Source organism: Odocoileus virginianus, chromosome 2 (assembly GCF_023699985.2).
Source record: "Odocoileus virginianus isolate 20LAN1187 ecotype Illinois chromosome 2, Ovbor_1.2, whole genome shotgun sequence".
Classification (NCBI taxonomy): Eukaryota; Metazoa; Chordata; class Mammalia; order Artiodactyla; family Cervidae; genus Odocoileus; species Odocoileus virginianus.
The window spans coordinates 6,781,395-6,794,345 of record NC_069675.1 but is presented as its reverse complement, the minus strand read 5'-3'; the positions used below and the strand labels follow the sequence as shown (position 1 = coordinate 6,794,345).

General features: G+C 42.7%; 1 long non-coding RNA gene across 1 annotated transcript; it reads left to right on the top strand.

The window, feature by feature from the left end:
- The first annotated feature begins 1,181 nt into the window (after nt 1–1,181).
- LOC139037826 (uncharacterized) lies at nt 1,182–5,172 on the top strand. Its single transcript, XR_011490754.1, has 2 exons — nt 1,182–3,302; nt 4,686–5,172. It is a non-coding gene; the product is annotated as an uncharacterized lncRNA (long non-coding RNA).
- Nucleotides 5,173–12,951: the final 7,779 nt, after the last annotated feature.

Below are 12,951 nucleotides of genomic sequence, written 5' to 3'. Positions count from 1 at the left end.
AACACCACAGTTCAAAAGCATCAAATCTTCAGTGCTCAGTTTTCTTTATGGTCTAACTCTCACATCCATACATGACTACTGGAAAAACCAAAGCTTTGACTAGATGGACTTTTGTCAGCAAAGTAATGTCTCTGCTTTTTAATATGCTGTCTAGGTTGGTCCTAACTTTTCTCTCAAGGAGCAAGTGTCTTTTAATTTCTTTCTTTCTTTTTTTTTTTTTTTGGTCGTTGTATTCATTTTTTTAATTTATTAGTTGGAGCCTAATTAGTTTACAATATTGTAGTGCTTTTGCCATACATTGATATGAATCATGAATCAGTCACCATCTGCAGTGATTTTGGAGACCCCAAAATTAAAGTCTGTCACTGTTTGCCCATCTATTTGCCATGAAGTGATGGGACCAGGTGCCATGATCTTAGTTTTCTGAATGTTGAGTTTTAAGCCAACTTTTTCACCCTCCTCTTTCACTTTCATCAAGACACTCTTTAGTTCTTCTTCACTTTCTGCCATAAGGGTGGTGTCATCTGCATATCTGAGGTTATTGATATTTCTCCCGGCAATCTTGATTCCAGCTTGTGCTTCATCCAGCCCAGCATTTCTCATGATGTACTCTGCATAGAAGTTAAATAAGCAGGGTGACAATATACAGCCTTGACATACTCCTTTTCCTATTTGGAACCAGTCTGTTGTTCCATGTCCAGTTGTGACTGTTGCTTCCTGACCTGCATACAGGTTTCTCAAGAGACAGGTCAGTTGGTCTGGTATTCCCATCTCCTTCAGAATTTTCCACAGTTTGTTGTGATCCACATAGTCAAAGGCTTTGGCATGATCAATAAAGCAGAAATAGATGTTTTTCTGGAACTCTCTTGCTTTTTGTGATGATCCAATGGATGTTGGCAATATGATCTCTGGTTCCTCTGCCTTTTCTAAATCCAGCCTGAACATCTGGAAGTTCACAGTTCACATATTATTGAAGCCTGGCTTGGAGAATTTTGAGCTTTACTTTACTAGCTTGTGAGATGACTGCAATTGTGTGGTAGTTTGAGCATTCTTTGGCATTGCCTTTCTTTGGGATTGGAATGAAAACTGACCTTTTCCAGTCCTGTGGCCACTGCTGAGTCTTCCAAATTTGCTGGCATATTGAGTGCAGCACTTTCACAGCATCATCTTTCAGGATTTGAAATAGCTCAATTGGAATTCCATCACCTCCACTAGCTTTGTTCATAGTGATGCTTCCTAAGGCCCACTTGACTTCACATTCCAGGATGTCTGGCTCTAGGTGAGTGATCACACCATCATGATTATCTGTGTCATGAAGATCTTTTTTATAAAGTTCTTCTGTGTATTCTTGCCACCTCTTCTTAATATCATCTGCTTCTGTTAGGTCCATACCATTTCTGTCATTTATTGTGCCCATCTTTGCATGAAATGTTCCCTTGGTATCTCTAATTTTCTTGAAGAGATCTCTAATCTTTCCCATTCTATTGTTTTCCTCTATTTCTTTGCATTGATTGCTGAGGAAGGCTTTCTTATCTCTCCTTGCTATTCCTTGGAACTCTGCATTCAAATAGGAATATCTTCCCTTTTCTCCTTTGCCTTTACCTTCTCTTCTTTGCTCAGCTATTTGTAAGGCCTCCTCAGACAGCCATTTTGCTTTTTTGCATTTCTTTTTCTTGGGGATGGTCATGATTCCTGTCTCCTGTACAATATCACGAACCTCCATCCACAGTTCATCAAGCACTCTGTCTGTCAAATGTAGTCCCTGAAAGCCATTTTTCACTTCCACTGTATAGACATAAGGAATTTGATATAGGTCATACATGAATGGTATAGTGGTTTTCTCCACTGTCTTCAATTTAAGTCTGAATCTGGCAATAAGGAGTTCATGATCTGAGCCACAGTCAGCTCCTGGTCTTGTTTTGCTGACTGTATAGACCTTCTCCATCTTTGGCTGCAAAGAATATAATTGATCTGATTTCAGTGTTGACCATGTGGTGATGTCCATGTGTAGAGTATTTTCTTGTGTTGTTGGAAGAGGGTGTTTGCTATGACCAATGCATTCTCTTGGCAGAACTCTATTAGCCTTTGCCCTGCTTCATTCCATACTCCAAGGCCAAATTTTCCTGTTACTCCAGGTGTTTCTTGACTTCCTACTTTTACATTCCAGTCCCCTATAATGAAAAGGACATCTTTTTTGGGTGTTAGTTCTAGAAGGTCTTGTGGGTCTTCATAGAACTGTTCAACTTCAGCTTCTTCAGTGTTACTGGTCAGGGCATAGACTTGGATTACCATGATATTGAATGGTTTGCCTTGGAAACAAACAGAGATCATTCTTTTGTTTTTGAGATTGCATCCAAGTACTGCATTTCGGACTCTTTTGTTAACTATGATGGCTACTTCATTTCTTCTAAGGGATTCCTGCCCACAGTAGTAGATATAATGGTCATCTAAGTTAAATTCAACCATTCCAGTCCATTTTAGTTCACCAGTTCCTAGAGTGTCAATGTTCACACTTGCCATCTCCTGTTTGACCTTCCAATTTGCCTTGATTCTTGGACCTAACACTCCAGGTTCCTATGCAATATCCCTCTTTACAGCATCAGACCTTGCTTCCATCACTAGTCCCATCCACAACTGGGTGTTGTTTTTGCTTTGGCTCCATCTCTTCATTCTTTCTAGAGTTATTTCTTCACTGATCTCCAGGAGCATATTGGGCACCTACCGACCTGGGGAGTTCAACTTTCAGGATCTTATCTTTTTGCCTTTTCACACTGTTCATGGGGTTCTCAAGGCAAGAATACTGAAGTGGCTTGCCATTCCCTTCTCCAGTGGACCACGTTTTGTCAGACCTCTCCACCATGACCCGACCATCTTGGGTGGCCATACACAGCATGGTTCATAGTTTCATTGAGTTAGACAAGTCTGTGGTCCATGTGATCAGATTGGTTAGTTTTCTGTAATTGTGGCTTTCAGTCTGTCTGCCCTCTGATGGAGAAAGATAAGAGGCTTATGGAAGCTTCCTGATGGGAGAGACTGACTGAGGGGGAAACTGGGTCTTGTTCTGATGGGCGGGGCCATGCTCAGTAAATCTTTAATCCAATTTTCTGTTGATGGGTGGAGATGTATTCCCTCCCTGCTGTTTACCTGAGGCCAAACTACGGTGGAGGCAATGGAGCTAATGGCGCCCTCCTTCAGAAGGTCCCATGCCCGCACTGCCGCACTCAGTGCCCACCACCCTGCAGCAGCCCACCGCTGACCCACGCCCCCACCAGAGACTCCTGGACACTCATGGGCGAGTCTGGGTCAGTCTCTTGTGTGGTCACTGCTCCTTGCTCCTGGGTCCTGGAGCACACAGGTTCTGTTTGTGCCCTGCAAGAGTCTGTTCCCCCATCCTGTGTAAGTTCGGGCAGCTCTATGGTGGGGTTAATGGTGACCTCCTCCAAGAGGGCTTATGCCATACCCAAGTCTGCTGCACCCAGGGTCCCCACCCCTGTGGCAGGCCCCTGCTGACCCGGACCTCCACATGAAACATTCAAACACAGTTCCATCTCAGTCTCTGCGGGGTCTCTGGGTACTGGTGTGCACAAGGTTTGTTTAAGCCCTCGGACCATCTCTGGTGGATATGGGTTTTGATTCTAAACATGATTTCGCCCCTCCTACCATCTTGCTGGGGCTTCTCCTTTGCTCTTGGGCGAGGAGTATCTCCTCACAGTCACTCCAGTGCTGCACAGCTGCCATGAGATATAACTCATGCACCATCAAATTTTTCCTTTTAAAAATGTACAATTTGCTGAGTTTTAGTGTATGCGTAGAGTTGGCTATCCATCATTGCTAATTTCAGGTCATTTTCATCACCCCAAAAAGAAACCTCATGTGCATTAATCATCACACTGCTTCTCTCCTTCCCCTAGCCCTGGCAAATACGAAACTACTTTCTGTTTCTATGAATTTGCTTATGCAGAAATTCCATGCAATATTCAGCCTTTTGTGGCCAACTTCTACTTAGCCAAGGATTTCAAAGTCCATCCACGCCATAGTGCATGTTGATAGCAGTCCATTCCTGTTCAGGGTCGAACAGTGCTCCATTGTGTGGATACGCCACACCTTGTCTGTCCATGCATCAGTTCATAGATACTGGGCTGTTGCCACTTCTTAGCTATCATGAATAATGTTGCTTGAACATTGGTGTACAGGTTTTTGTGTTGTTCATTTTACTGGGTATATATCTGAGAGTGGAATTGCTGAGTAAGATGGTAATTGTAGGCTGAACATTTTGAAGAATGGCCAAACTATTTTGCAAAGTGGCTGCACCATTTTATATTTCTGCTACCAATGAATGAGTTTTCCAATTTCTCCACATCCTCATCAGCATTTATTATTACCTGTGTTTTTTATTTTAGTGATCCTGGAGGATGTGAGGTGATATCTTACTATATTTTGATTCACATTCCCTAATGACTAATAATGTTGAGTATATTTTTATGGGCTTATTGGCCATTTCTATATCTTTCTGGTATTTTCTGGTATTTCTTATAAGGGATATTGGCTTTTATTTTACTTTTCTTATCAAGCCTTTTTCTAGTTTTAGTATCAGGGTAATATTGGCTTCATAGAATGAATTGTCAAGTGTTCCTTTTATGAAAAATTCATTAAGTGATTGGTATATTAACTATTTTTCTTTCCAGATGGCACTAGCAGTAAAGAATACACCTGCCAGTGCAGGAGATGTGGGTTTGATCCTTTGGTTGGGAAGATCCCCTGGAGAAGGAAATGGCAACCCACTCTAGTATTCTTGCCTGGGAAACCTCATGGACAGAGGAGCCTGGTGGGCTACAAACCATGAGGTCTCAAAGAGTCAGACCCAGGTGAGCAACCAAGGAAAACATGTGGTCTATTCTGGAAAAAGTTTCTGTTTGGGTCTGTTGACAAGAATGTATATTTTGCTGATGTTTGGTATAGTATTCTGTATGTATCTATCAGGCCTAATTGCCAATGTAAAATTCACAATGTCTACCATCCAATCAAAAATAACCAGACAAAAAAAAAATAACCAGACAAGCAAAGAAGCAGAGAATATAACTTATGATAAGAAAAAAAAAAAAAAAAACAATCAAAACTGGCCACAAAACAACACAGATTATAGAATTAAAAACTAAGAGCATTAAAAGTTAATATGACTGTAGTACTGCATATGTTTAAGATGATAGAGATCAAACATCTTGAGCAGAGACATAAAATACATTTTTTCAGTTCAGTTCAGTTCAGTCACTCAGTCACGTCCGACTCTTTGTGACCCCATGAATCGCAGCACACCAGGATTCCCTGTCCATCGCCAACTCCCAGTCCACTCAAACCCATGTCCATCGAGTCAAAGATGCTATCCAACCATCTCATCCTCTATTGTCCCCTTCTCCTCCTGCCCTCAATCTTTCCCAGCATCAGGGTCTTTTCTAATGAGTCAGCTCTTTGCATCAGGTGGCCAAAGTATTGGAGTTTCAGCTTCAACATCAGTCCTTCCAATACATTTTTTTAAAGACTCAAATCACACTTAATGAGATTAAAAACTGTTTGTTGAGATTTTTTCTAATGGATGTGATTAAGGGCAGATTCAACATTACCAAAAAAAGACTAGCAAACTGTAAGACACAGCAATAGAAACTATCCAAAATGAAACAGGGACAAAAAGATGGATTAAAATGAGAGCACATGCTGTTTTAATCCATCATTCTAATCCATCTTTTTGTCCCTGTTTCATTTTGGATAGTTTTTATTGCTGTGTCTTAAAGTTTACTAATCATTTCTTTTGGGAAGGAGAGGGTAGGATGAATTGAGAGAGTAGCACTATTATAAAGAGTGAAGTAAGTCAGAAAGAAAAACACCAATACAGGACACTAACACATAAACATGGAATTTAGAAAGTTGGTAATGACGACCCTATACGCGATACAGCAAAAGAGACACGGATGTAAATAACAGTCTTTTGGACTCTGTGGGAGAAGGCGAGGGTGGGATGATTTGAGAGAATAGCATTGAAACATGTATATTACCATATGTGAAACAGATCGCCAGCCCAGGTTCAATGCATGAGACAGGGTGCTCGGGGCTGGTGCACTGGGATGACCCAGAGGGATAGGATGGGGAGGGAGGTGGGAGGGGGGTTCAGGATGGGGGACACATGTACACCCATGGCTGATTTATGTCAAGGTATGGCAAAAACCACTACAATATTGTAATTAGCCTCCAATTAAAATAAATAAATTTTTTAAAAAAGAGAGAGTAGCACTGAAACATGTAGATTACCGTATGTAAAATAGATAGCTAATGGGAAATTACTGTATAATGGGGAGCTCAACCTGAGGCTCCGTGCCGACCTAGACGGGTGGGATGGGGGTGGGGGGAGGTGGGAGGTTCAAGAGGGAGGTGACATAGGTATACTTACAGCTGATTCTCATTGGTGTATGGCAGAAGCCAACACAATATTGTAAAGTGATTATCCTCCAATTAAAAATAAAGTTTACAAAATGAACAGAGCATTGATGCATTGTGGAACAACTTAAAGCACCAAATACACCTGTAATTGCAGTCCCCATAGTGGGAGGGCAGGGGGAAGAGGTGGTAGGGTGGTGATAGAAAAAATATTTGAAGAAATAATGGCCCCAAGTTTCCCAAATATATGTAAATTCACAGATCAGAACTGCAACAAACCCCTAGCACAAGAAACATGAAAAAGATGAAACCAAGGCATATCATAATTAAATTGCTTAAAATGTGTGATAAAGTGTAAAATTCAAAAGCCAGTAGAGATCAGAGAAACAAATATAAGGGTGTCAAATTTCAGAGTCAATGCAAAGTAAAAGACGTTAGATCAATATCTTTAAAGTACTAAAAGAAATAACTGTCAACATAAAATTCTCTACTCAGCAAAGGCATCTTTCAAAAATGAAGAAGAAATGGTTGTTTTCAGACATAAAGGAACTGAAAGAATTCATTCCCAACTGACCTACAGAATATGAAATGTTAAAAGAAGTGCCCCAGGCAAAAGGAAAATTATGTCACATAAAATCCTGAAACTACGCAAAGGACTGCAAAGCAGAAGAAATGGCAACTCCATGAGTATTTACCCAAGATTGCTTTTTATTATTTAAATCTCTTTAAAAGATAATTGCTTGAAGCCAAAATAATAACAATATATTGTGAGGCTTATAACAAGTAGGGGGAAAAAAACGTGTGATGCTGACATTAATTGAACAAAGGTCAGCGGGTATAGAAATGAAAGTGCTATAAGGTTCTTATACTACCCATGAAGTAATTTAACATCAGTGACATTTGATCCTTGAAGAGCAGGAGTTTGAGCTGGTCGGGTCCACTGTACATGGATCTTTATTTTGGGGCTGCATCGGGTTTTAGTTGTGGCGTGTGGGCTTTTTGCTGGAGCTCATGGACTGTAGTTGTGGAGCGTGGGCTTAGTTGCCCCATGGTATGTGGGATCCTAGTTCCCCAACCAGGTGCTGAATGCATCCCCTGCATTGCAAGGAAAATTCTTAACCACTGGACCACCAGGGAAGTCCCCTACATGGATCTTTTTTTTTTAATAAGCATAGTCATCCCTCAGTGTAGGTGGAGTCTGGCTCTAGGACCCAGTCATGGACCACGGATATTCATCCCATAGTCAGCTCTCTATATTGAGGGTTCAGTATCCATGGATTCAACCAACTGCAGATCAGGTAGTATTTACTGAAAAACTTCCATGTGTTTAGTGGACTGGCACAGTGCAAACTCACATTGTTCAAGAGTCAATTGTACATACAATACTATACGATCAGCAGTTGGTTGGGTTCACAGATGAATGACCATGGATATGTAGGGCTGACTTTGGGTCTTGGCCATCCTTGAATTTTGGCATCCACAGCAGGTCCTAGAACCAATCCCCCATGGATATGAGAGACAACTGTGGATCATACTGAATTTTGAACATACTGGATAAATCCCTTCATGGCACAGATCATGGCTGATGTGGTTGGGAACCTCTATCCTACACGGTCCATAGTGCCCATAGATCGATCTTCTGAAAGTCAGCGGTGCCCCCCTTTGCTGCTCGAAATGTAAATAAATTACTCCAGGTAGGCTCCTCCAGTAACATCTTTAAGTTAAAGTCTCGGGCATCCCTGCTGGCTCAGCGGTAAAGAACCCGCCTATCAATGCAGGAGACACAGGTTTGATCCCTGATTCAGGAAGATCGCACATGCCTTGGCTGAACTAAGCCCATGCACTATTGAACCTGTGCTCTAGAGCCTGGGAGCTGAAACTACTGAGCTCTCCAGCTGCAAGTACTGAAGCCCACGCACCCTAGAGCCTGTGCGTGGCACCCCATGCCAGGACTCCTGCCTGGAGAAACCCATACTGAGGGGCCTGAAGAGCTACAGCCCATGGGGTCACAAAGAGTTGGACGGGACTGAAGTGACAGCACGCACACACGTGTCCATTCCTGTTTTACAGAATCTTCTCATTAATTTCCATCTCATCCTCTGTTAAAGGAACTTTATAGTCTGAGTCTGTTGGCATCTTTCCTATAGTTATGACTACTGCATGTATTGAGTCCTAAGAGGGTTCAGGTCAAAAACTCCAGACCCTTTTGGCTAAATTCATTTGGAAAGACAGAGGAAAACTGCAGGTAAAGGGGGGGGGGCGGTTATGCCCACATGTCTGGTTGATGGCCAAGCCCCTCCTTGGCATAGAAACACAAAGGTTTGTAACAAGAAAAGAAAGAACTGCTTCATTAGAAAACAGCCACTTATTCTTATCCCTTTGGTTCCAAAGCAGTTTGGCATGCCGGATGGAAAAGAAGTTACAAATACAAACAACTGAAGGACAGTCCCCTGGCTGTTCCTACTGGCTGCAGCCAAACAGAGAAGAGCCCTGAGGCTTAACACAACCTGAACAGAACCCAGCTGAATAGGGAAGCTGAGGATGAGATTGGAGTCAAACACCTAGAAGGAACACACTGGGGATACAACGGGGATACTGGTCCCCAGCCCAAGGCACCCTTGCAGCCCCCAGCACACTGGGTGTCAGCAGCTTCCAGGCAGGCTCGGGGGGACTGCAAGGTTCAGGGTGTTTGTGGGGCTGGGGGCAGAGAGGAACAGCAAGGGATCAACTCACACTGAGCTACTGACCTCACACAAGTCAGGAGCACCAGACCGTCAGGACAAGAGTAAAAAAAGGATGAGATATGAAAAGAGATGGGAGGACAAGAACCAAGTTTATAAACAAGGACAACAAACCCTGACTTTTCCTTCCTTAGAGACCTTCTCAGGGAACATGCTGTGAAAGTGTTCCCTGAAAATGTTGCTGAGAGGGAAAGGGAGGCAAATTAAACTGTTCAGCGGTGAGTTATCCTTGTTTAATGTGTGTATTACATTCTCCTTTTTACAGGCAGCTATGACCCTAGAGTGCTGTGATTTCTGCAAGCCAGTCACATGTGCTATATGTATGCTTATGTTTTTTAATGGTGCCCTGAAGTCAAGGAGTTAGAAACTATCTATCTATATCTATACACACACGTACACAAAAAAAATACATCAGATGATGAGTTCTCTACAAGTAGAAATCTTGTCTCGTTGACAGACTTGTTGCTGAGGGGGAAGGGAGCCAGAAAGAGATGGATTGGGATTAGCAGATGAGTTAGGGATTAGCAGAGGCAAACATATATAGGGTGGATAAACAACAGGGTCCTTCCGTACACAACAGGGAATTATATTCAATATCCTGTAATAAATGATAATAGAAAAGAATATGAACAAGAATCTGTTTATATGTATAACTGGATCACTTTGCTGTAGAGCAGAAATTAACACAAAATGGTAAATCAGCTATACATCAATAGAATAACTTTTTTATTCTTTATTGTGGGGTTGTCTTGTGACCCACTAGAATCCAATAGCATCTCATCTGCAAATTAGTAGAATACATTTTTAAATTTTTCACTGAAGTAGATTTGATTTACAATGTCGTGTTTCAATAAAAGAAATTATAAAAATAAGAAAAATCTAGTCTCCTTGGCAGAGAAGGCAATGGCACCCCACTCCAGTACTCTTGCCTGGAAAATCCCATGGACGGAGGAGCCTGGTAGGCTGCGGTCCACGGGGTCGCTAAGAGTCGGACACGACTGAGCAGCTTCACTTTCACTTTTCACTTTCATGCATTGGAGAAGGAAATGGCAACCCACTCCAGTGTTTTTGCCTGGAGAATGCCAGGAATGGGGGAGCCTGGTGGGCTGCTGTCTATGGGGTCGCACAGAGTCGGACACAACTGAAGTGACTTAGCAGTAACAGCAGCAGTCTCCTTGGAATGAAGAATTTATGCTTTCTTTTCAAGCTTATGGTGCTCACCTTTGCATTTTTGCAGCGTTAAAATTTTCACCTCCCTTTATCAGTATGTTTTCAACATTTGTTATAATTCTGTGCACCACTGTATCCAAACCCCACGAACTCACAGGTTGCTGAGGGTAGGACTCCTGTACCAAGAACCTCTCAGCGCCAAGCCGCCTAGAGCAGAGCCAGTGTCATGACTTGCCCATCATACTTATTTGTTGAACAAATACATATTTGCTTGTGTAACTGATCAACAGAGAAGATTCAGTAAGGAAACTGCTGCTTGGATTGGATGGGGTCAAGATTTGAAGCTGTCAGCTGACAGTGTCATTACTGGTCACCCAGTCAAACTCCCACCATCACCACCATGTTATACTCCAAGTCCTGCGGAGGTTGGGACATCATGCAAGGTCACATGACTGGTTAAGGTGAGTGCAAGTTAATCCAGGTTGATCACTGACTTTGCCAAGGTCCAAATAAAAAAGAAGTAAAAAATGTATGAAGCATTTGAGTCAGTTCTAATGAGGTGAATGAACCTAGAGCCTATTATACAGAGTGAAGTAAGTCAAAAAGAGAAAAGCAAATATGGTAATGCATATATATGGAGTCTAGAAAGACGGTACTGATGAATCTATTTGCAGGGCAGCAGTGGAGACACAGACTTGGAGGACAGACAGGGACGTGGATGGGAGGGGAGAAAAGAAAGGGCGGCATGTAGAGGAGAGTAGCGTGAAAACACAGACGCCACCATACGTAACAGACAGCCAACGGAAGACTGCTGTGCGGCTCACAGAACTCAAACCAGGGCCCTGTAACAGCAACGGGGTAGGATGGGGAGGGAGGGTCCAGAGGGAGGGGACATGTGCATACCTATGGCCGATTCATGCTGATGTATGGCAGAAACCAACACAATAATATAAAGCAAGTATCCTTCAGTTAAAAATAAATAGCGTTAATTTTTTAATGTATGAAGGATATACATATTGTGTACACACATTCGCACACATATATATGCATATGGCTATCCGCTCCTGTATTCTTGCCTGGGAAATCCCGTGGAGAGAGGAGCCTGGCGGACAACTGTCCATGGGGCCACAAGGAGTCAGACACAACTGAGTGACTAAACAACAACATATATATAATGGCAAATTGCACTGTCTTCTGATTATAGAAAGGCTTCCCCCGGGGTGGGGGGTGGGGTGGGAGCTCAGTACTGGGTAAATAATCCACCTATGATGCAGGAGACATGGGTTCGATCCCTGGGTTGAGAAGATCTCCTGGAGAAGGGAATGGCAACCCACTCTAGCATTCTTTCTGGAGAATTCCATGGACTGAGGAACCTGGCAGGCTACAGTCTATGGGGTCACGAAAAGTCGGACATGAATGACATGACTAAGCACTCACACATGCACGTACTGATTGCAGAAATGATATGTGGAAATGCACTGAAATAATTCACAAGATGCAGAAATGTTTAGAAAGAAGAAAACAAACACCATCAAAAATTCCACCATCTGGAGCTGGCCATGTTTTACATGACAAACCTCTTCCTATGTTGCTTTACTTGTCTGAGTGCCACGGTGAAAACTAGTCCCACCTTTTTACTTGGCAGAACGTCCAGGAAAAAATGGGCCCTCCTTGTCAGATACTGCCTGGATTAAACAAGGCTGCAGATTCTCTGTCACTCTCCCCCTTTGAGAAAGTGGTCTGTTTTGCTTCCTCTTGAACTTGGCATGAGCACTTTACTCAGGGGCAGAGAAAGCGGTGCCATGCCAGCTCCGGACCAGCACGTCACAAATGTCCAGCAGCTTCCACTTCTACAGTCTGGAGAGTTCTGAATTTGTGTGCAAGAAACAGGCCACCCTGATGGGGAGGCCACGAGCAAAGACCATGTGAAAGGCATCCCTGGTGGCTCAGTGGTGAAGAATCCGCCTGCCAATGCAGGAGACACAGGTTCGATTCCTGGTTGGAGAAGATCCCACATACCTCAGGGCCACTAAGCCCATGGGCTGCAACTACTGAGTCCACGTGCCACAGCTTCTGAGGCCCATGAGCCCTAGAGCCTGTGCTCTGCGGCGAGTGAAGTCACCGCAGTGGGAAGCCTGCATACTGCAGCTAGAGAGCAGCCCCTGCTCACTGCACCTAGAGAAGAGCCCGTGCAGCAGCAAAGACCCAGCACAGCCAAAAATAAAAATAAATGACTTTTTATTGAATCTATAGATTGCTTTGAGTAGTATAGCCATTTTGACAATATTGATTCTTCCAATCTATGAACACAGTATATTTCTCCATCTGCTTGTGTCCTCTTTGATTTCTTTCATCAGTGTTTTATAGTTTTCTATGTATAGGTCTTTTGTTTCTTTAGGTAGATATACTCCTAAGTATTTTATTCTTTTTGTTGCAATGGTGAATGGTATTGTTTCCTTAATTTCTCTTTCTGTTTTCTCATTGTTAGTGTATAGGAATGCAAGGGATTTCTGTGTGTTAATTTTATATCCTGCAACTTTACTATATTCGTTGATTAGCTCTAGTAATTTTCTGGTAGAGTCTTTAGGGTTTTCTATGTAGAGAATCATGTCAT